The sequence below is a fragment of the Girardinichthys multiradiatus genome, chromosome 3 (assembly GCF_021462225.1).
Source record: "Girardinichthys multiradiatus isolate DD_20200921_A chromosome 3, DD_fGirMul_XY1, whole genome shotgun sequence".
Taxonomy (NCBI): Eukaryota; Metazoa; Chordata; class Actinopteri; order Cyprinodontiformes; family Goodeidae; genus Girardinichthys; species Girardinichthys multiradiatus.
Genome location: NC_061796.1, coordinates 32,660,674 through 32,683,846, shown reverse-complemented (window position 1 = coordinate 32,683,846; position 23,173 = coordinate 32,660,674). Strand labels below are relative to the sequence as shown.

The following is a 23,173-nucleotide window of genomic DNA, read 5'->3' as shown; positions in this document are numbered from 1 at the left end:
TCAGCCTGAAGTGAGACAGAGGGGAGTGACTGAGGTGGACAGATAAGAAGCAAATATGAATTGTGACAAAGAGACAAACGAATGGGAGTAAGACATGGAGGAAATATGCCAGTGAAAGGGAAGATAAGGAAGGGAGACAAGAAAGACAAAGGTGAAATATTAAAAGATGTGAAAGAGCTATGAGAACAGCAGTGGGAGAATTGATAATTCAGTAGGAGAGGAAGAAATACACAGGAGGGTAGAGAGATACCATCGGTTCCTCAGATACAGAGGGAGATAGCAACTCCAGAGGGACAGGATCCAGGTTTCAATACAGACCCAAAAGGAGCAGAGAGAGCCGCATTACCACGCAGCAAGAAACACAATTACTACTCGGCAGCCCCAGAGCATGGAGCAGAAACAACGGAGAGCAAACTCAGGCTGCCATAATGCTCAATAAATGACACAACAATCTGGTGGCAGAAGGGTAAACTGGTTGGGGGCTTAATTCATTTTAATTGGTCTATGCAATCACAGAGTGTGATGGGAAAGATAATGACTGAAAGGACAAAATTACTTCTTACACTCATGTAGCTTAACTGGCTAAATTGAGTCAGTAACATCAGTGTCATTAAACTAATGTATCAATGCATATGAAATGTTGGATGTGAATTCATTTTTATTAAATTAAACATTCACCCTGTAATAGACAAGACACATCTTTCGACAATGATTTCACAGTTCAACATTTGTTGCTAGAGTTGGCAGGCTTTTCTCAGCAAATTTAAACCGGAAAACAAACATGAACAAACACCTGTCATTAGCACTTATAATGAATCTATTTAGACTCTAAGTGTCAGTACTTGCGTAACGGAGGGCCCCGGAATGCAGACGAGCAGGCAGCATGACGGTAAGTGAAAGGATTTAATGAACAAAAGCTTACTGAAGAAGACGGTGGCAAAAAACAAACATGGACAGGCTGGCAAGACAGGCTTGGCATGGACGAAGGACAGTACATGAATAGAGATGGTGATCCATAATGTTTCCGCGAGGAATGAACAGAACAGATGTGTATATATAGAACAAGAACAAGGTGAAACGAGGAGACTGATTTGCTTAGTGCAGGTGAACCGAATAAAGTTAATTGACAGACAGAAGAGAAAACAACGTAACTGGAGCAAAACAGAAATTCAAGGATACAAACTAATAGAAACATAACTTGAAAAACATGAAACTAAAGCATAACCAGATCCAAAAACCTAACTTGACAAAACATGAACTAGAAGACAAAAACTAAAGCATGACCAGGAAAATAATAAACAGAAGCATGATTCAAAACCTTAACTGTGAGAAACATAAGAGGAAAAACCCACAACCAAAAACCAAACAACCCCAAATCATAGCACTGAGCGGTGATACGCCAGTGAAGGATTTGCCTCAACACTTCAGCTGCAAACTTGAGGCGTTGCTTCCTAATCTGGGTCTTAGTAGGACAATATCCTCAGTGTCTTGCAAAATGATTCAAAGCCATTGAACTTTGTCACATTTTGCGACATTACAAACACAAACTTCATTGTGTTTTATTGGGACTTTATGTGTTACAAAAACACGGTTTTGTGCATAATTGTGAAGTAGAAGGAAAACCATACATGGTCTTCAGTTACTTTAAGAAATAATCGCCTAAAAAGTGTGATGTGTATTTGTATTCCACCCCTCCCCCCACTGTGATGCCCCTAAATGAAATTTAGACAAAAGAAGAGAGCACTTCAAACCTACCAAGACAGGGCCGTCCACCTAAGCTGATAGGCCAGATAGAATGCTGGGAAGCATTCATCAAGCAAGCAGCCAAGAGCCACTGGGTAACTCTGGAGGAGCTGCAGAGATCCCCAGTTCAGTATTATTAATGTGCTCCACAAATCTAGCATTTATAGAAGAATTTCAGTCTGACTGAGCAGGAGCTATTTTGCAAAGAAAAATATGCAAAAGTTTGGTTTCTAAGTGTGTGAAGTTGAAAAAGACCAACCTCAAAAGACTTGCATAAAACCTTGCATAATTTGCCATCAAACTCATATGCACTGCTTTGTGTTGGTGTTTCACATAAAAGCTCAATAAAGTACACTGAGGTTTGTGGCGGTAATGTAATAAAAGTACGGGCATTATAAAAATAGTTTTGAATTTAACCATCAGACCAGAGCATTTTTAAAAGATGATGAAACACATCTTATGAAGACCACATTGAAATATCATTTATTAGCTGAGAATTGAAAGTGTCTGTGTGTGCCCCTGGCTCTAAACGTAGATTTGTGTGTATGTAGGATCCTGCCAAGTGTGCGGGGAAGGAAGACAGACATCTGCGTACTGTAAAAAATGGATTAAGTCACTATTATAAGACTATATCTATATAGATGTCTATAAGATCAAAACAAAATTTCTCCTGCTGTCTCCCTTTAACACATGTTGCTTAATCTCCGCCCCTGATTTGCCTCAAAAAGACTTAAGGGTTACTGATTCCTCTAATGCTTTCAGCCGAAATCTACGCTTTGACACATCTTCAGATAGCTTGGGAAAAAAAAAACATTGCAAAGAACAGACTAATGGAGAGGCAGAGAGGAGTGTGCATTTCACCCACTGTGATATGGAGGAGAGCAAGATCTGCACAGGGTTATTCATAACCAGCAGCATGCCACACTAGAGGCTATCAGACTCCAGTGAGTGTATTAGCTGTTCACCAGGCAGGATTTCAAATCACACCAGCGCTCCACTCGGCTGCAGGCACTTATAAAGGTGCTGGTTCATATTCTCAGCCTTGGGGGAGCGCTGGGTTTAATATTCCAAGTGTTTATAGAGGAGTTATAATTTGTAGCTGAAGAACTTGAGGGAGTTGTGTGATTTGCACTCACATTATCACCAGTAATAGACATTACCATCTTTTTGTTTCCAATACCTGAAAGAAGACATGGAGTTCATGTTCATCCTGAGTAAAACTCGGATTATGTTATAATAAAAATGGAGAGAAAGGATTAAATTTGGTGGTCGCTAATATAACTGGTCACCAATTGTAACGCAGAAAGGCAAATAATCTCTGATTATTTGAAGCTTCCGATCAGTGCATGGGTCATTAGCTACATAAGGGTTAAAACGATAAATACGAGCGGGTATACATGCAGGGTCTCTCCATGCAATAAATGATCTCGGCCACAGGTCTTTCATCAACATGGCCACTTGCTCTCTAATGAGCATCACCCCCTCTGTCCTGCTTTGCTGGAAACACAGACTTCCCTCATCTTTATTCATGTTATGCCAATGTGGGATACTTCAAAAGATTGTCCGGTTGGCACTTTCGGCTGAGTTGCTCTCCACGCACCTCCACCCCTCGCTCTCTCTTCTGGAAGTTACAGTAGCTGGCTCCTCTAGCCCGGCTTGCTGCACCTGTCTCAATGCCAGGGCTCGAGCATTATTTACTGTGAAGCTTCCATGCAGATAAACACAGCAACTCAGCAGCTGCCGTGCCCACATGCTCAACTATACAGACACACACAAGCGTGTGCAAGCTCACTTGCACACGCTTCCCAGGTTTTGGCTTCGGATCAGAGCTAAACAAAAGCTGCTCTGGGCTCACCCGTTTGTTTGATTCCTGATGATTGTTTGTTTTCAACACACCTTTTCGCTCTGCTTCTTCCCTTTAACAGCATTTCATAGTCTAGCTTCTTTCATTCATTCTTGAAAATACAGACAAATGGGTTCGAGCAAAAAACCTTAAAATTGCATTTTAATGCAGTAGCCTATGACAGCAATATCACCCCAACCAATCAAGTTAAAATATGTTTAACTGAAGATTTTGTTGAATTTAGACTTTAGGAGCTTCTAAATACTCTACTAGTAAACTGAAAATGGATAATGATCTAAAACATTTGAACAAAATGCAAAATTAACCTTCTTCCATGGTCATCTCATCTCCCACGAAATTTGTCTGCATCTGTATATATTCCCCTCAAAAACATACTGTCATGGAGATGATAAAATCAGGTGACTATATAGAAAAGTATAGGCAGGTAGTTAAGAAAACACCTCCCAGCAGATAAAACCCCTCATGCTGTTTAATTGATCTGTTTGAATTTCCCCTGTAGTGGCTTTGGCCCGGGCAGCTTGAAAGGTGAGCATCACAGAGCTTCCATCTTCAACTGCTATTGCATGGTAGACCAATTCAACTTAAGCCAGGCAGATTTTCTCACTATGGTAGACTTTTTACCTTTTTGCTGAGCTTTTACTTCCTGGCTCCTCTACCCACACTTCCTCCTCTCCCTCTGCCTCCAGTATTCCCTCACCAGAGAGGCCTTGCAGGATACGGCTGTACAAACACACTTCTCTTTATTAGCATGTGTTTGAATTTAGGTTTTCCTTTCAAATGGATTGCTGTACAACAGTGTTTTAATATCAAAGCCATTGGAAGAGCAAATAAGGTTGCTATTGTAATAGTGTGGACTCCTTTGAAAGGTGCCCTCTGTTTTCTCTGCTTCACAGAGTAAGATAGATAAATAGAGGCAGCAATGATGATGCCCCACAGATAAGTATTTAGATGAAGCACAAACACACACACGGGGTTTTATTGCAATCATCCAAATGGTACATTGATTTCTGCAGCAGCACCACCCAACAGGCCTGACTGGCAAATGAAAACAAAGGCTGCATGTACAGTGCTGACACACACCATCAGTCAGAGGCAGCCTGAAGTCTATGATTACCTGCTGTATGTAAATCCAATGAGCAATAGGGCAGGTTATCCCCCTATGAGACACTGTTGTTATTACTGCAGACAGAATTTCATCGGCAAGTATCGCTGGCCAACTGCTGGTAACTGATTATGGTCTATTCAGATAAGATGGTGACACTGGAAAATAGTGATAGCAGCGGGAGCTCATATTCTATTCTTCAGGTGGCACAACTAAAGCCAGTGTGGTTTCCCTTAATTTTACAGAAAGAGAGACAACCTGACAATATCAGGTATAAAATCGTTGTGGGATAAACAACATATTAGTAGTAATTAGATGCATTGATTTTGATAAGGAGACACATGTTTTTCTCTGCCATCAATCCTATTATCAGTGGTTAAGACATACAAATATTTTAGATAAACAGTAAATTAAATTTTAATGGCTGATCTCAGGAAGGGTAGATAATATCTCCTTAAATTCAGCCTTTCTTTTCAGTCATAATGAGCAGTTTTGCATATTTAAGCTCATGATTTTGGTTTAACGCTCCCAGTGTGGTTTCCAAACACATGAGGTGGTTGATTTGGCTTTAATTAACCAGAAAGATCCCACTGAAATCCAAAATCATTACAGTGAATCCTTATTAGAAATGCTACTGCACTCAGCTATAAGAAACTGGTATTGTTAGTGACTAAGTGTTGAGTACAATGCATCATTTAGCAGCTACACAGCTATCTTTCCCAAGAGTCTGTAAAGACAAAACAACCGTGAATTTATCAAACTGGCAGAAACAGGACTACAAACACACTCCAGAATAATTGGCACCTCTGGTAAAGATGTGTGAGAAGCCTTTAAATAAATTAAGCTCATATTGCAGAAGCATAATTTCACTCTAATGATTACATTCAAATCCAACCTTTAATTACATTTATTAAATAAGGAAAAAATCCCAAGTAAAGAAATTGTTTTTAATACTGTATACCTATTACCATTACCAACAGAACAACACTAAGTCTGCTGCGCTAAGATTTTACAATGCTAGAAGGTTAGGCTGTGAAGCAGGCCCATAACATCACAGATTCAACACCATGCTGCAATCCTTCCCCATGCTAAAATCGTTTTGTTTTACTTCAGACCGACCTGAAGTGTTTGTGGCGGAAAAACCCAAGCTTTGTCTCATCTGATTAAAGAACCCAGTTAAAATTAGACCTCTATGATCAATTAGCCAACTCTTTACGTTTGTGACAGGTAGGACAGAAAAGCAACAGTTTCCATCTAATGGTTGTTATGGAAAATTGGTGACCCCAGGAGGACAATTTTTGCTGCAGGTCTCTAATACTTGTCAGGATGTGATGTTTTGGACTCTGTTTTGTGGTTTTGTGTTTTTGTTTACCTTTTAATTAGATGTTCTTACTTGTGTTTTGTATTTATGTTAGTTGTGGTTTTTGGTTTGGGTTATATTCTGCCCCCCAGTTTTCTCTCCTATTTCCCTTGGCGTTTCTTTCCTGTTTATTTTCTTAGAATGGCTTCCATCCTCTCCTTTATAGGTTAGCTCTAGTTGTTGTTTACTAAGGTTTCTTTACTTTTGTAGTCTGGGTTTCCTTATGGTTTCTGTTTGCTAGTGCTTAGGTTGTTGTGTTCCCTCCAGTTTCTCAGTTTCCTTTAGTTCATGTTATTTTTGATTCTTATGTTTTATTTATTCTTTGTTTATAGTTTTGTTTAGGTCTGTTCGGTGTCTTGTTAATTACTTGTATTAGGTTCACCTGTTCCCTCTGCCTCCTTGTGTCACCTGTTCCCTGTTCCTCTGATTACCTGCCCTATTGTTTCTTGTCCACCTTTGTCTGTATTTAAGTTTGCCTTTGTTCCACGGGGTGTTGTTATGTCTCTTCCATGTCCTCGTGAGATGTCTCTTTTGGATTTTTGTCCTTGCTCTGGATTCTGTTAAGTTCTGTTTTCAAATACCCTGTCTACTGGATTATTTTGTCACCCTGCACCACGCCTTCATGTGAGTGAACTCGTTTTATTAAAGTTGGAGTTTTGATCCCAATCTGCTTCCTCCGTGCTTGTCTGCCTCTGGTCCACCACAAAATACCGCACTTATGACAATACTAAGCTTTGGAAAGGTTCCTCCTCATTGAACATGATGACAACATAAACGCAGGCCCTCTTCAAGTTTTGTCACACTTGTTCCAATCTTTGTAATAGTTGTTTTGAATGAGCTTACATCAAATTCCTGAGTTTTAAAGATCAACACTCATCCGCATTATTTATATTGCATTTTTGTCTTTCCCATTTTGAAGCGTGGCGAGAGAAATAAGCACCTATGTCATTTTAGCTTTTCCCACTGAAAGAATGACCTCAAATTAAATGAGAAAAGACGGTGTAGACTGCAAAACAATAAAATAATTGACAAATAATTGATAAACGTTACATTATGAAAGTGTAGAAATTGTAACATGGAGGACAAATTAGATGTGTACTCATTTATAACGAGGGACGTGTTTGAATTCTACATTCTAGATTGAAATTCATAATGTAAACACTGGACGAGTTAATTGGGGGTAGGATTTAATAAGCAGTGGCTTCTTCCTACTCCTTTTCATACTGAATATGAAAGTTTTGTTGTAATGTTTCTTTTATTTGTTTAAAATAAAGATTTTAATTTCAAACAAAGAATCTTTCCTTGTGAGATCATGTTCCAGCAACAAAAGATGAATTCATTTTGAGGATTTTTATACATCTTCACCATTGGTGCCTATAAATGTAGTCCATATGTGTGTGGTGTTCAAATTTTCTAAAATAACTGCATGACAGTCTCAACATTGCTCCCTAAAGGCTAAAACAATTTGCAATATAATCTTTAAATAAACCTGAAAAAAATTAAAGCCTGCAGAGCACCTGCTTTTTAATACCATAAATCTATCACTAATACCCAAGCATCCTAACTAATGCCTAAGGGCTTAACAGCTTGAACCAAGCATCTTTTAAATGAAACACACAATATCCTGCGTCCCCAGTTATCCTGGAGCTGAAACAGCTTTCCACCGCTGACCTGCCAATAGCTGATCTGAGGGTGACTGAAGGTGCTAATAGGCTGGTATCTCCTGCGTTGGATCAGCCGAGTATGTGTTCTCTCAGCCTTCTTTACTTCGGATCAAAGACCCTCTCATATGCAGACTGAAATACTTTGTGGAGCTCAGCATGACCTCCGGGTTCCCCGTGTGAAACACATCGACCCTGGCATCGACTACACACTAATGCTAGTCATAATAACAGCTATACAGACCACCAACTGTGTTTCATCTGCAAATACATGCAGGTGAAACAACAGAGCTAAATATGAAGAATATGAGCAAAGACAAAGCCTAAGTTAAATTATTCAACAGAAATATACTTAAACTTACAGATACAAAACACAGAAACATCCTTGTATATTAATGGAGTTCATCATGCACATTTATAATACATTTAACATTTGGCTTTGTGTTTCTGTGTTTGGCAAGGAGTTACTTCAGTAAGCCAAAGAAAATAAATAAATTACATCATAAATTCCTGCAGAAATGAAAAGCTTGGGGGGAATTTGGAATAAAACTAGTCAAACAATATTGTGAATGACATCAAATACCAAGAAACTAAAAAAATTAATAAAAAAATGTGTCCTTCATTTTAAATTAGCGTCTCAGGTGATGCGCTGCAACTATTCCGTTTCAATAAAGGAGAAAACATGGAAGGTGTCAAAACCTTCAAGAAGTTTTCTCTTGCAAAGCACTTAATTTTACATAAGGCACACCTACACATTTGCTTATACTCAACACATCCTTCTCTGAGTGAATGAATTTACATTATTCTCAAAGTATGATTTTACATCCCGGCTGACAAGAAAGTTATGCTTCAAAAAGGCACCAATGTAGATAACTCTCCGCTATTTATTGATGCTCCGTGTGCACGGTTTACAGCAGGGAGCAACAGCTCAGGGTCGGCATTACATCCAAGTTTTTGAATCGGCTAAAAAGACAAAATGTCTCCAAGCCCCACAAGCTACCTACATATCCATGGAAATCTAAGGACTATCAAACCACAGAGTTGGTCTTAATTAATCACATCTCTTATTATAGTTTATTTTTTTTATTTCATCATGATGACATGATATGGGCCCGTTCGGAGCATTACGTTTTATTGAGTCAATTAAATACGCAGCAGTTTAAAAATCAGGCAGCGCCCCATAATCAGCTGGTGCATCACCATGTGGACTGAGAGAGCTGAGCTGGAAGTGACTTGCATGTTAATACTTCTGATTGGTGCAGCTGATTGCAGTCTTTTGACTCAAAAATCCACTTGTTAATAACTAGTGATCAGGTCTCAGAAAACCCAACAAAGCTCAGGCTCCATGCTCAAGAACACCAAGACAAATTTTTTGAAAAACTGACAACTTTGACACCTTTAAAACACGAGAAGTTTGAGAAGTTGGAAGTTTGAAAAGTGAAACTTTTATAGAGTTTCATTAGACACACAGTAATATATTTCATTCAATTTATTTCTTTTATGTTTGAGGTTTATGGTACACAACTAATAAAAATACAAAATTCTGAGAGAAACATTTTCTAATTAACTTTCAGGCTTTTTTTCTATCAGCAAATTCTCATTATTAAAAAAAAAGCAAAATTAAAACATCCCTTCTTAGACCTAAGTTTGATATGACTAAAGATGGCTCAACTGATGATGTCTCCCAGCTTAAGTGCAGTCTTTTTAAGTAACATTGGTGTCATACAGAGCTGATTATTGCTTTATTGTAAATGGGGAAAAAAACTGCTTTGATGGTTGGCTGGAAAGAAACAGACCTTTTGTTACCTAATTCAGGGAACATTAAAGATGTGAGCCATTAGTGTTTGGTTAATCTTATAATGACCTTAGATAATTTTATAAAAGCACTGGTTTCAAAAAGAAAAAAGGTTTCTTTTAGATGATTTAAGAGAACAATGTTCTGTGTTGGCTGCGCTTAATAACAAACATTAATTTATTATCTGACAGATCTACTTTTATTGTTGCAGCAGTGTAATTTTATGTGTGAACTGGAAAACATCACTATACCACATTTAAGTCTAACATTGTTTAATCAGTTAAGTGTGTCTAATTACCTAAAAAAGTTTCTCTACAGAACGCTGCAGAGTCTAAGTCATAGCTGCAGACAGGATGAGAATCATTAACACATCACAAGGCAACCTGACGCTCAGCAGGAGATGTAGTGAAAGGTGGAAAATGAGCTTCCCACACTCAGGTTAGAGATGCTGTTACCTGAATGGCCGTTGAACAAATTCCAAACATAAAAGCAGAATAAACAGTTAAACAACATTAAAGTTAACACTGTAATAAAATATAATGTCTTTACTCCAGCCAGAGTGAATTCATCTTGATGGGAGTTTCCACTGAACTGATACCTATAATTGTGAAGGTTCAGAAATTTGTCCAAATAAAAATGTTGGCACGCATTTCTAGTCAGAACCCTTTTTGCTAATAGACCCTAAATAAAATGTCCTTAAGGAGTCACCTTGTAATTTAATCTCAGTGTGAATACAGCTGCCTTGATATGGAGAGGTTTAAAGCAGATTTGGATTATAATATCATATCCCAAGCATTGAACACCTGTCCACTTAAACTGATATCATGTTGCCTTGAGAGGAGCTGCAGAGATCCACAGCTCAGGTGAGAGAATGTGCCAAATAGACAGCTATCAATCATGCACTCATAAATACGTGTGTGGCAGAAAAGGCTGAGGTCTGCTTGCAAATATTAAATAAATGCAAAATATGACAGTTATTTGAGTGTTTAAAGAGCAAAAACAAATGAAAACAAGTGACAGATTTAGCGTGCTATCCTCCTGAGTCACTGTCTTATCCCTGCTTAATTAGAAAAAGTAATCTAAGGCTGTTTCTGCCTGCAAGCTAACTTTCCCATGCAGCTTCTTGTAGAATAAAAGAAATGAATAAGGCTGGCCAGACCGACTGGATCTCAAGACACGATGGTGACATAAGCTAACCCTGTGGTAAGATTCAAAAGACTGACATGGATGTAATGAGCAGTCATGCCACCATGAAAACAACACGCAAGGCTACCCAGAATGCTTTTCTCCATCCCTGCTACATTCTCTTGAGAACGAGTCCTGAACTGACCTAAGATCAAGCCTATCAGCATTTGTCACTCCAACATCCACACAAGGTAGTAGCAATCTTGCTGTGAAGCATTATTTCTGCCACGATGAGAGCCTCAGCCAGCAGGATGATTAGAACAAGCCAGGTTAAGACTGATTAGCTGAGCCTCAGACCATGTTACAATTACACTGACAGAAAACTGACCTTTTCCACTAATGCTAATGCACAACAGCACCAGAGTCAGCTTTAGTGTTATCTGGTGAGTATGTAGCAAAGAGTTGAATAAATACAAATTCACTAGATGGTTGCAGTAACTGTACACATATACAAATGATCACACTTCTACTCCGAATCACACACATTATACACATTGCCTTTATCTCCTTGCAATCCAGTCTTAATGACTCCATTAACGGAGAGGCCATTAGCAGCATTCACTTTATGGCCAGCCAAACAGCCCAGCCGGGAGCACATTATGGAAAGGGCATGTGTGTCCTAATGTCCACTTCTTGTCACTCTGCTCATACACACGCACTCCATCTTCCCCCTCAAGGCCAGCTGGCCTGAAGCAAGCAGGACCGGTCAAACAACTAGGCATGCAGAGCCATTTTCATTTGTTCAGCGTGGTGCAAAGGTTTAGTGCAGGCTGCAGTGCCTAGTGTGGTGGTCCATTGGCGGAGGATTGATGGATGAAACTTAAGTGCTGTTCAGAGTTTGAGGAGATCTCATATCCCAAAATTAGCTCGGCTCACTGCTGGAGTAGGCGCTGTCAGAGACTCTATTGGGAGGAATCATGGGCTGCAATAGAAAAAGCCAGTCACACTCCTAGGTTGATGACAAAATGATAGATTTAGTGTTGATAACATAATAATTATCTACTTCTCCAAAATGCTTTTCAAAGCATTTAGCCAAAGCATCTCTTGTTTAGTTAGAGCATGTAGCAGCTGCTTCCAGGGCGCTGTTAAATGACTGGATCAGTGATCTGAAGAGATCTGAGCAGAACAAACCAGGATAATGAGAGGTTCTAAAATTCAGAGTAAATTGTTATTACATGAACCATGTGAATTTATGGCACAGTTTAGAATAGGTCAAGAGGAAAAACTGAAATAATGTTGCAGCACTACAGATTTCTACTCATATATGACCTTACAAATGAAAGACCAACCGATTCAAACACATTACTGCTTATTTTTTCCACTCACTTCTTGCCTTCCTGTTTCTACATGTCTGAACTCTTTTAGCACAGTGCATGTAATCTAGCATAAATACACATTAAAAAAAACCTTTAGAAATTTGGCATTTTATGTTACTACATTCACAGACCCCTAAATTAAATCTAGAGCAACCAGTTGCCTTCAGAAATTGCCTAATTATAAAATAGTATCACAATTCATTTCTGTATAAATCAGGGGTCTATTAGGAAGACCAGAAAAGACAAAGGAACGCAATAGACATCTCAAAGACCATTGTTCAATTTATCATCCATAAATGAAAAAATATGACAGTTGCAACACTACCAATAAATGGCTATTCACCTAAACTGGCATGCTGGGCAAGGAGAGCATCAATTAGAGAAGCAGCCGAGAGGTCCCTGGTCACTCTGGAGGAGTAGAGATCCACAGCTCAGATGGGAGAATCTGTTGACAAGGGTATTGGTTGTGCATTACGCAAATCTGCTTTATATTAGCATGGCAAGAAGAAAACCATTGTTGAAAAACCCCGTTTGCCACAAACTATATAAGGGACGCAGCAAACATATGGAAGAAGGTTCTCTCATCAAAATAGACCAAATGTGAACTTTTAGTCTTGCATGTCATGTGCGTGGGAAAACTAACGCTGCACATCACTCTAAACACAACTTCCCAACATAAAACATGGTGGTGGCAGTATCATGCCGTGGGAATGCTTTTTATCCTTCAGAAGGGACAGGGAAGCTGATGAGCAGAAGAATAGTGCTAAACCCCAGGGATATCATGGAGGAAAACCTCAGAGACTGCTAAAGACTTCAGACCTGGGTGGAGTTTCACCTTCCAGTAGGTCAGAGGTCCAAAACGTACAATAGTTTAAATCAAAGCACATTGATATGTTAGACAGGCCCAATCCAAATATAAACATTACTGCTAATCCAAGGAAGAAATGTTACAATGTTGGTCTCTAAATGTGCAAAACTGGGCGAGATATGCTAAAATAAATGTGTAAAAGCTGCATATGTATGAACATGGGATCTAAAAAAGGACTTTATTCTGCACAGGAACAGAAAGTAAGATTTGTGCTTCATAACATTCTGATTTCATTGTGTGACCTCAGATCTCAAATGTTTTCTGTTACTCCCATGACACACCATCACATGGTAAATGTGTCTTTTCAATTGTTCCTCTAAGCTAATCTTTAGCTCTGCAGGTAAATGGTTGTTCCTGCTGAGAGAAGAGTGGATGTATTTCATATCTCCTAGGATGGGGGCTGAACCCAGGCCAGCCTTTATATTAGCTCACTACTCTGGGAGCCATGGACTACAGAAAGATGTATTCCACCTCTGCTGGGACAAGCCGGACAGTGGTATCTGCTGCCTGCTTGTTTCCCCCTGTCTTTCCCATGGGATGGATGACTATTTATCTGCTGCTAGGAGAACATGTATCGATGTGCAACATAGCTTGGGATTTTAGCTTTTATTACACTTCACACCGCAAGGTCAACTTCGCATGAATGTGTGTCAAAGCTGTCAAGCAGAGAAACATAAAACAAAAAGCCCACACAGAGGATGCAGTGTTAACCACAAAGCTAAGGGGCCAGATGTCTGGCTGTTAGAGCGGTTGTTTATGCTTACACAAGTTCAGTCAGGTAATATGCAGCATTTGGATCTGAAAGTGCAACATTAGAGAGAAGAAGATATAAATGAGTTGTTGTTACACGATAGCACATTGTGTATTTATTTGTGGAGAAACCATGTTTTCCTCAGTATCTTTGTCTGCATGGATACTCTTTAGATAAAAAGTGAAACCAGCTCTCATCTGTTTTTCTGAAGCCATGTTGTGAAGCTCAGGCCCTTGTGACAGTGTAATGTAGTCGGTTCTGTCATGCCTTTGATGCCATCGTATGCCACTCCTCCCCTCTTCTCTGGGCTTTCTGACAGTGACAAAGGGGATCGGCACCAGCATGTTATCAGTGTGCAGCTGCAGTAATCGTATTATTTAGTTAAGCTTAATTCTGAGAGGCTGACCAACAGCGTGAACAATGCGGGCCCTTGCTAAGCCCATCAGAGTGCTCCCATGGAGCAGAGGTCTTTTCCTGCCTTGCGGCCCCGCTCTACCCATGCTCTCCCATTTTCCTCGCTGTTTCTCGCCTGTCCTCCTCTGTGTCTGCCTCTATGTTGTTTTCTGCCCCACGCTCTCTCTGCCTCCTCTCTTATTTTCTTTCTCCTCTTGTTCTTCTGTAGGGATAGTTATTTACCCTCCCTCGTTTTCTTTTCCTTTTATACCCCTTCAAATCTTTCCTCTGTGAAATTCTCAGAGCTGGGAGTTTGCATAATGGCGTTATTCACAGTTCATTGGTCTGTTTGAAGGTACTATCTTGATTGAGGGCCTGGTGACTGTGCGAGTGTATAAAGATCTGGCCATGGAGATAGATGAGCTTACTACTATGCAGTACATTGCAGGGGTTGTAGATAAGTGTTGAGTTTCATTCAAGCAACTCATTTGAAGATTCAGAAAATTGAAAAAAATACAGGGCCATAGCGTAATACTATTCATTCATTGTCATTCATTGTACTTTTCCACATTTTGTCAAATTAAAATGAAAATATTAAATGTATTCTGTTTATATTGTAGGTGATAGACAAAAGCAGATTAGTATGCATTTTTAATCAGCCCTGCTTCTTTTGAAGCAATTACAGATGCAAGTCTACACATCGGGACACTGAAATGTGTCCATTCTTCACAGCAAACTATCTCAAACTCAGTCAGATTAGGAAGAGTTTGTAAGCATCAGTATAAATGTCTTGCGACAGAACCTCGGTCTATCTCTGGACTTTGATTGGGTCATTCTGATACATGAACATGCGTTGATCTAAATTATAACATTGTAGCTCTGGCTGTATGGTACAACTGAAAGATCCGGTCTTGTCTCTTTTGCAGCTTCCCCAGATTTTTTCAAAAAAATATTTCTCCTGCATGATGCTGCCACTGCTGTTTCACCCTGCTGAATGTTTGCTTACATGCAGTTTTGGTCTTCCACCGTAGACAGTGTTTTGCATGAAAGCCAAAAAGGTCAATTGTAGTCTCTTCTGACAAGAGTTTCTTTTTACAAAAGTTTGTTTCCCCTGCATCAGTGGTCCCCAAACCTGGACCTTAAGGCCCACTCTCAGCATGTTTTAGATGTGCCCCTGCTCCAACTCAACTAATTCAAATGATTGCAATACCTCCTCTGGCTGACACCAAGTGCTGAGGAAACCTGTTAATTACCCATTCATTTAACTTGGGTATGCAGCAGCAGGTAAACACCTAAAACATGCAGTACTGAGTAAAGGACCACTGCCCTACAAGACTTGCAACTCTTCCAGAAGGGTCAGATATGTGGAGTGGATGACTAACGGCTGTCTAAACATATTCTTCCACCTGAGCTGTCGTTTTTGCAGAACCGCCAATGTTACCACATGACTCTTGTCTGTTTCTCTGATTAATGTCATCCTTGCCCTCAGTTCAGGTGGACAGCCACGTCTTTGTGAGTTTCCAGTTGAGCGACTCTCTTTCCAGTTTTGGATGATGCATTCAAACTTCTCCAGAACTTTCTCCCTGACCTATCTGCTGTGTTCATTGGTCTTCACGATGCTGTTTGTACACTAATCTTCTCTTCATTTAGGGGTATTGCAGTAAGTAAAGCTGAAAATCTTAAAAAACATGCATCTTCTTCTTCTACCTCAAATTCATTCACGACTTTGTACGGGTCCATCACATCCAGCAGTATAAAATGTATTGAAGTAATGAGAGAATCTGGATAGGTTCAAGGAGTATGAATACCTTTGCAAGACATTAAATGTGAAATGTTGGCAGTAAAGAAGTAGTAAGTGAGTCCTTCTCAGTAGCTGAAGCATCCACTTTCCATTTTACCCTCAGCAGAGTAAGTATATTAAAACAGACCTGAAAATGTGCAAAATAAATCTCATTAATTAGTCCAAATTAACCCTGGGGGGTCACAAATCCAAAGGGAAGCACCCCATGTGCCTTATTCTGACACTATGACTCTTGCAAGCTTGAATCTAAGATCAAACTCTGTGTTTCTCTCTCACACTCACACACACACACATACACACATACACACAAACAAACACACACACAAGTACAGAAACACACATACACACTCTGCCTGAAGCAGAGGAAGCACAGAAAAGCAGATCCGCTGTGAAGGAACCATAAACCCAAGCGCTACAGTAAGAACGACCACTCCTGCGCCTCACAATACATGAGCTTAATGAATGCTAATGACCTGTAGTAAGCATGTGAAGACATACATTCATGGATAGATAGAAAGAGGCTTACTTACAGAATGAATAAGACAGTGTCAGAGGGGCCGTGTCATATTATAGCTGTAGTGGTGAGTCAACGAGGGCACTGGGATCCGAGACCACAGAGTTCCTGCACCTCAGCCGAGGGGTGAAGGGAATGGATGCCGGCGGGGGAGTTAGAGGAGTTTACCCTGTATCTTTGGAGGGGAGGACGTATAGAGAAAATCTTGAGCAATCCAGTGTTTAAAACTCAGAGGAAAAAATAATCCATGTAGAGAAACAGCTGATGTAAGGAGGGGTTCAGTTCTTGTGTACAAACAGAAGGAGGGATTGATTGGGTGGGTGTTTTTCTTCTTTCCCTTTACTTAGAGAAAAAATAACAAGAGGCCATCTCGACAAATGGGAAAAAGGGGGGGTGAAAAATCAGTCAATGAGAAGGGCTCCATCTTTTCCCTTTTTTTGTTGTGGTCTTTTTCTGCTCTCCTCAGTCTTGCTTTAACCAAGTGATCGTAGAGGGCTTATAGGAGGAGTAAAGCCAGCATCAGAAAATCAATCCCTGTGCCAAACGACCAGCAAGCATAAAGGAGTAAATGACAAGCAGATGAAGGGGAGGATTCCTGACACCTGCTCTCTCGCTCTGTTTCTGTCTGCCACCCACCCTCTCTCTTTCCAACCGGGATTTCCTTTTTAGCAATAACCCCCCTCCCCCTGTGCTGTATATTTGTTTTTTTCAGTTCAACAGTATGGACTTAGATTGATGCTGAAGGAGCCACAAACACAGGAATGCTCCTCTTCTCATCTTCTTACCTTCCCTAAAAACACTGAGTGGAATGACAATGAAATACAGAATGTCAGCTCTGCCAGCTCTGGATGTCTGCTGCCTTTTTGCCTGACACTTAGGCTGTGTAGCTGTCTTCCTTTCTGTCTCAGAGCTTCTCTGTCAGTCCTTACAGGTGTCTGTTTACAGGGCCATAGTTTAGTTCAAACACCAACATGAGGAGCCGGCAGGTTCAGACCAGACATACACCTCACCTTCTGCTCAAGCCCCCAATCTGGCTGAAATCCTGAGCCCTCCCCTGCCCATGGCGTTAACTACCCTCCAACACAACCCAGACGAATTACAAAAAAAAATCTAAAAAAAGGATTGTAGACAACCCTACTTAATTCTGTTTATTTCTCTGGCTCTCTCTCTTCTGTCTGTCTCCTTTCATCTGTTATTTTCTTCACTTGTCCCTCTGTTTTCTGCTTTATCCCGCCTTTCCCCCCTTTGCTCGGTGGCTGTCTCCTTACTCGTTATCTATTCTGGACAGTCTGTCCCTCTTCCCTCTCCGTCACTGAGGGAGGATGAAGAAGAATGGTGCTGCTTCATAATGCATTTCTCTGCAATGTGAGAGAAAGAACAGGAAATTTGAGGAAAATTACAGAAGCTGTTCATTTGAAAAAAATCAAAATAAATAAAAGCAATGGGGGGGGGGGGGGTTCAATTACTCGCTGTCGCCCACAAACTTGTGGTGAGAAAGTGACCCAACTCGAAAGTGCGCCCAAAGTGTCATAATCTCAACAAAATATCCAGCCGATAAATTCGTACACATCCAAATGCTCCGTACCAATGCTCGAGCTTCACTGCATCATATTTCATTTCGGATGAAGTTCAAGCAGCTTAATTGCTCAACACATCGACTGGTTGGTAGCACGTTGACTCCTCTGAGGCCTGCTTATCTCTGTTTTCTGCAGGCGGCTCCAGGCAACCCCAACCTCAACTCTGCAGGCTGAGCCCTGGCTGAAGTGGATGGCTGGAGATGGTGGAGGTGGTTAGGTGTGCAAAGCTAGCTGCTGAAGGGTACACGTTGGCTTCCATGCTGCTCATTTGGTGTCCATTGCTCCGAGGTTTTGGGTCTAGAAAGAAGAAGAAGAGAAGAGGTAAAAGTACAAGAGAAGAGGAGTGAGAGTGCATTAAAGGTTAGCTTGGCGACATTTGTGTCACTCTGCCTTATCGCGCATGTCATTCTCCTGCCTGTCACACTCCTCCTTAGCTGTCGTCCTGCTGTCTATTCTGTCCTTGTCCCTCTTTCTCCGACTCTGCTGCTTGTTTGCTCCTTAGTCCTCTGCACAAACGTTAAGATTTGATCCTTTTGGTCTGCTAACAAGCTTATCTTCACACAGTCTCCACTAGACATCTCTTCTATTGTGTGCAATTTAACAACTACACCTTAGCTGCTTTCATTCAGTCCTTTCTGCTGTCTTCTTTTTCCTCAAATCTATCCTCCAAAATGCATCATGTAATGCACGGCACGGCAATGCTGAGTCTTATCAGGAATCATAAACAGATTTGTTGATGGTGCTATGGTTTATTCAAAACCAAATTTTTGCTTACACAAGAGAACATTTTAATGTTGGTTATCTGTAGAGTACAAAAATCAAGGTATGTAGTCTGTTCTTCCTGCTCTGAGCAAACAATTTAATGTCACTGTGTAGCTGAATGAATATGTACACCTTAAGATTCTTGTAGTGTTATAACCCTGAGTAAAAAATACCATGGTTTCAAGGTATCACAGCATTCACACAAAAATACTAAGCAAATATGTATAACCTGATCCAGTTGCTATGACATAAAACAAAAAAGGAAAAATGGATTCCATTGCTGCTAAAGTAATGTAAATTATTGATAATTACAGTTAAAACAGTTCTCCCTACATTTATTTACAGTTATTGTGAACTTTATATGTAAATTTATTAAAACTACAATATAAAAACATTTGCTGTGTGCTTTATATTGGATAACACAACTATAACAAGCTGATGTTAGTTGGTAACTTAGTTGAGCTACCTGTTAAGGTAGAGCTTGCAGTCTTTACAGACAGTCATAGCTAGTTTTTAAAAATGTTGCTATAATAAGGGTGTTGGCAGGTGCTCATTTAGTTTCCACTCCATGATTGTTGGGTTTCCCATAACTATAAATATTTCTGAAAATTTGTTTTTTATTTTCTAAGTGAGGGGAAATGAATATAACACCTGTTTGTGGCAACAAGTGGGGAAGGGGCGCTGCTGTGTAACTCCATACAGCCGGAGAAAACCCCAGTTACTCTGGCACACTTTCTCTGCCATAAAATTTAGAAATGCATCGGTCAGGCTTTTTCTGGCTGATCCCTTTTTGACCGATTCTGATTGTTTTTCTAAAGGGCTACAACATATAAAAGCGATGAAAATGTTCTGCAAGTTATTTGATGGAGGCAGAAGTTTTGAATTGAACAGAAAATTAAGAGATACAAAATCATACCCATTTGTGCATTAACTTGTATGTCCCTATTATTAGCATCAAAAGAAGTGCATCAGACCACACCCTGATTGATGATGCATTAAAGACTAAAATGGGGAGAATTGATCAAGAAAAATTCAACCAATTCCAATCTCTGGATAAATAATTGGTACATCACAAACCTTTTTGAAAGGACTTTAAATCACAGAAAAGTACGAAGAATTTTATGAATTTGAAATGTTGTTTTTTTAATCTCTTTCCAAATTAAACTTCAGTTTGAATCAAGAGAAAATGATGATTCTCTGCAAAAGCAAAACAAAGAGTCTGTTTGAATGGTTGCATGGCCTATTGTCCTTAGTAAACAAAATAATTAAATGAAGAGCTGAATATGGTAGTTAGAATATTTGTGGATTAATGCAAAGATGAGGGTTAACTGTGTTCGGAACGGTTATAAACAGGCTAGGCAGCGCGAGAATAACACTGATCATAAGAATAAATCTCAAACTTTTATTGAACAAAACTCACATCAACTGTCAACTCATTATCTCTTCATAATTTTTAAATTACATTTATGCTTAATTTTTAGTGTTTATACGTTTCCCTTGGGTTTTACAGGAAGTGGAACAAACAGGAATACAGCATTTGAAAGCTATTTTCATCTTCAACCAACAGGTTGTAAATTAGAGGCTGCATCACAAAAAAAAACTTCTCAGATTGCATTTGATGCCTCCTAATGTATAGGATTGTAACTTCATTTTGCTCTTTCCCATTTTATTGTTTTTTTTCTTTTTGCAAATTAACTCATTGAAGCTCTTCTTATTCGACTCAAGGGACAAATTCACAGTGGTTTCTTGCATGAATGTCAACTTGGTGAGCAAACCCTCATATCAAAATAAATCAGTCACTCATGCAGGGCACTACTGAGTGACCTCGCCACACAAACATACATATCTGATTCCCTTATAATGCCGCTCTGGGCAACTGCCCACTTATCCCTTATGAAAAACCACAGTACATTCACCTGTCTCCTTAAGGTCTGCATACTAACAGTGATCCATCTGGACAGACAGATGTGCACAGGTGCAAACCTGGCTTTGGTTTTAACTTAAGACTTGGATTCATATTGTTTTACCTTTTTAAATCACACCCTTTTTGGTTAAATAGACGAGACAATTAGCATGATTTAAAAATAGTAGCAAGGTGTCAAATCTTACCTAACAGGTTGTCTTGTCTCAGTTACTATGCAACAGTTAGCACCTGTTGCACATGAATTATTGAGTTCTGAGAAAAACTCCCTCTGCTCACAGTTTTGGGATTGGTCTCATCTTAATTCGAATAGAAAATACAGAAAAAAGCGTAATCATGCTCTAGTTCTATTACCTTTTTTTTTTTTTACTAACTCATTAAACTGGTTGAGTGATTCCTTCCTTTCTGCAGATCACAATGAAGCGACGGTCCATTTGCAATAAAGCATCAGAGCCTTTTCAGTTTATCAGCTGCAATTAATACTACTCTGCAGATAGATACAGCCCTCCTCTGACACCATATTCTTCGAGGATCATTTAGGACGGGAGTCTGAGTGTGTAGGAACACTCAGTTAGGTCAGAGCTCAGCATCGGCTGTTGTGTGTTCCTCCACTCGGAGCAACATTTGCAGGCTATGTCATTGCAGGTGTGAAGAGATGTAGATGGGTGTGAATTGGTGTGCAGAAGGTATGTCAGTGTGAAGTACAAAGAAATGAGAAAAGAAGAAGGGGGGGGGCAATGTGGGATGTGTCACATCTGTCATGTTGGAACCAATTAATTACACTGATCTACTTCATAACCTTTTGTTTGTTTGGGCCCAAACAATGAGGGTCACACAGACACCAAAGTAAGGCCAAAAAAGGTGATTGACACACACACAGAAACAGCAATCCTTTCACACACACACACTAATCACTGCTGATTGCCTGTGTCAGGATAGACTCTAACATCTCTAGCGAGCCTGAATTCAAACAGAATGTGGAGAAGTGCTTGGAGAAAGAGGGAGAGAGGGATGAGGCGAGGGGGGGAGGGATGACACGGCCGAGGGGGGGGGGGCAAGAGGGAATGCAGGTAGTGGGGGTGGAGTGGTATGTGGTGGGGGGGCAAGTGCAAAAATGAAGTAAGCCAGTCCAATTTTATTCAATTCCATCAAACTGGACAGCTCTGTTTCGGGAATGATTGAGAGGTGTAGGGATGTGAAGGGATGGAGGGAAACAGGTGGGGCAGCTGCAGGGTGAGTGGGTGAGATGCAAGAAAAAGAGAGGGAGTCTCTCAGAAGTAAAAAAAAAAAAATTTCTAAATAAAACTACAATGGGAGGAAGATGAGTGAACCAGTGAGATGTGACACATTTGAGACGAAAGAGAATGGAGTGATGGAGGTGGGGAAGGTCAAGGAGGAAGGGAGAGACATGGACACTCACCCATTTCAGCGGGCTCTCCTCTGGCAAGCACAATCCCTGCTCTGTGATTCCATCCTGGGGAAAAGGCGCAGCGAGATCCTGGAGCTCCCTCCGCTGAATACCAATGGAGCTGCTATTATCAGCTTACACACACTGACTCAAACACACTGGCGCTGAGGAAGAGGCACAAACGCACAGTCAAGTCTGGGCAGCTTGGTCAAATCAGAGGGGAAAAAATACAATTTGACAATGCATGTCACAAAAGAAGAATCACTGGTGTGCTTCTCCCTTTCTTTTCTGTTTCTTCACAAAAAAGCATCAGAGGCAGCCTGAAACAATCATTCAAACACTCTCCTTCCCTGCCTGTTCCAGTACTTACTGAGATTATATTCAAAATCCCAGCGAGTCCCACAGTTGACTGTGTTCTGGCTCACAGCTCTGCTTCCAAGAGAGAGGAATGAGTTGTCCGCTTTTTCCTCTGCCTCCCCGTGGGCTCCTCGCAGCACTGATGCAGAGATACACGCATATTAAGGCAAACACTTCATCCTTTATACGCAGTATCCATCCAGTTTTTCTATTTTTTTGTTTCCATTTGTTGCTTTAGGTCCAGTCCATCTGCCTGCCTGTGGACTTAACTGTGATTCGGCGTTCATTCAGTCACGCTCCCCCTCTGCTCAATAGTACAACCGTACCTCCTTGGCTCTCTCCAATCTAATCAGCTCTCTCTCTCTCTCTTTCTACACACACACACTCTTGTCTCTCCCCTGTTTCTCCTTCTTAACACCCACTGCTTTACTCCTCCTTTCTCTCTCCCTCCAAAGTATTTTTCTCAAAGATGAATATCTGCCCCCCCCCCCCCACTCCTCATCCTTTCTTCTTTCTATCAGTTCATCTGATAAGGGTTTGAGACAAGGGCAAAAGACAAAAACACTGATGACGAGCCACATCTGAAGCATTTTTACACAGCTACAGAGAGAGGAGGGAGTATTGGAGATAGAAGAAAATCACGGGGATGTGTTACATCCTCAGCCAGGGTAAACTAAGCTGACAAAGTTTGACATGGCTCCATGCTCGGGGTGACAAACACCATCAAACCACCACACGACTCGCCTTGTACCCGATGACACACATAGTACACACAAACATATACAAATCTAAACA

At 40.4% G+C, this 23,173-nt stretch overlaps 1 protein-coding gene across 8 annotated transcripts in view; it reads right to left on the bottom strand.

The window, feature by feature from the left end:
* The window catches only part of grik5 (glutamate receptor, ionotropic, kainate 5), a 157,305-nt gene extending 134,574 nt beyond the window's left edge, over positions 1-22,731 (bottom strand). For 2 of the 8 annotated variants that reach the window (XM_047361264.1, XM_047361265.1), the window contains exons 1-3: positions 22,392-22,731; positions 22,034-22,185; positions 16,370-18,227 (exon numbers count right to left, since the gene is read on the bottom strand). The gene's annotated coding sequence lies outside the window, so the exon portion shown is untranslated. Of the gene's footprint in view, positions 1-12,369; positions 12,472-16,369; positions 18,228-22,033 lie in introns of all 8 variants that reach the window. The other 6 variants (XM_047361256.1, XM_047361263.1, XM_047361260.1 and 3 more) reach the window with 5 other exon arrangements.
* Between the last annotated feature and the right edge of the window lie 442 nt (positions 22,732-23,173).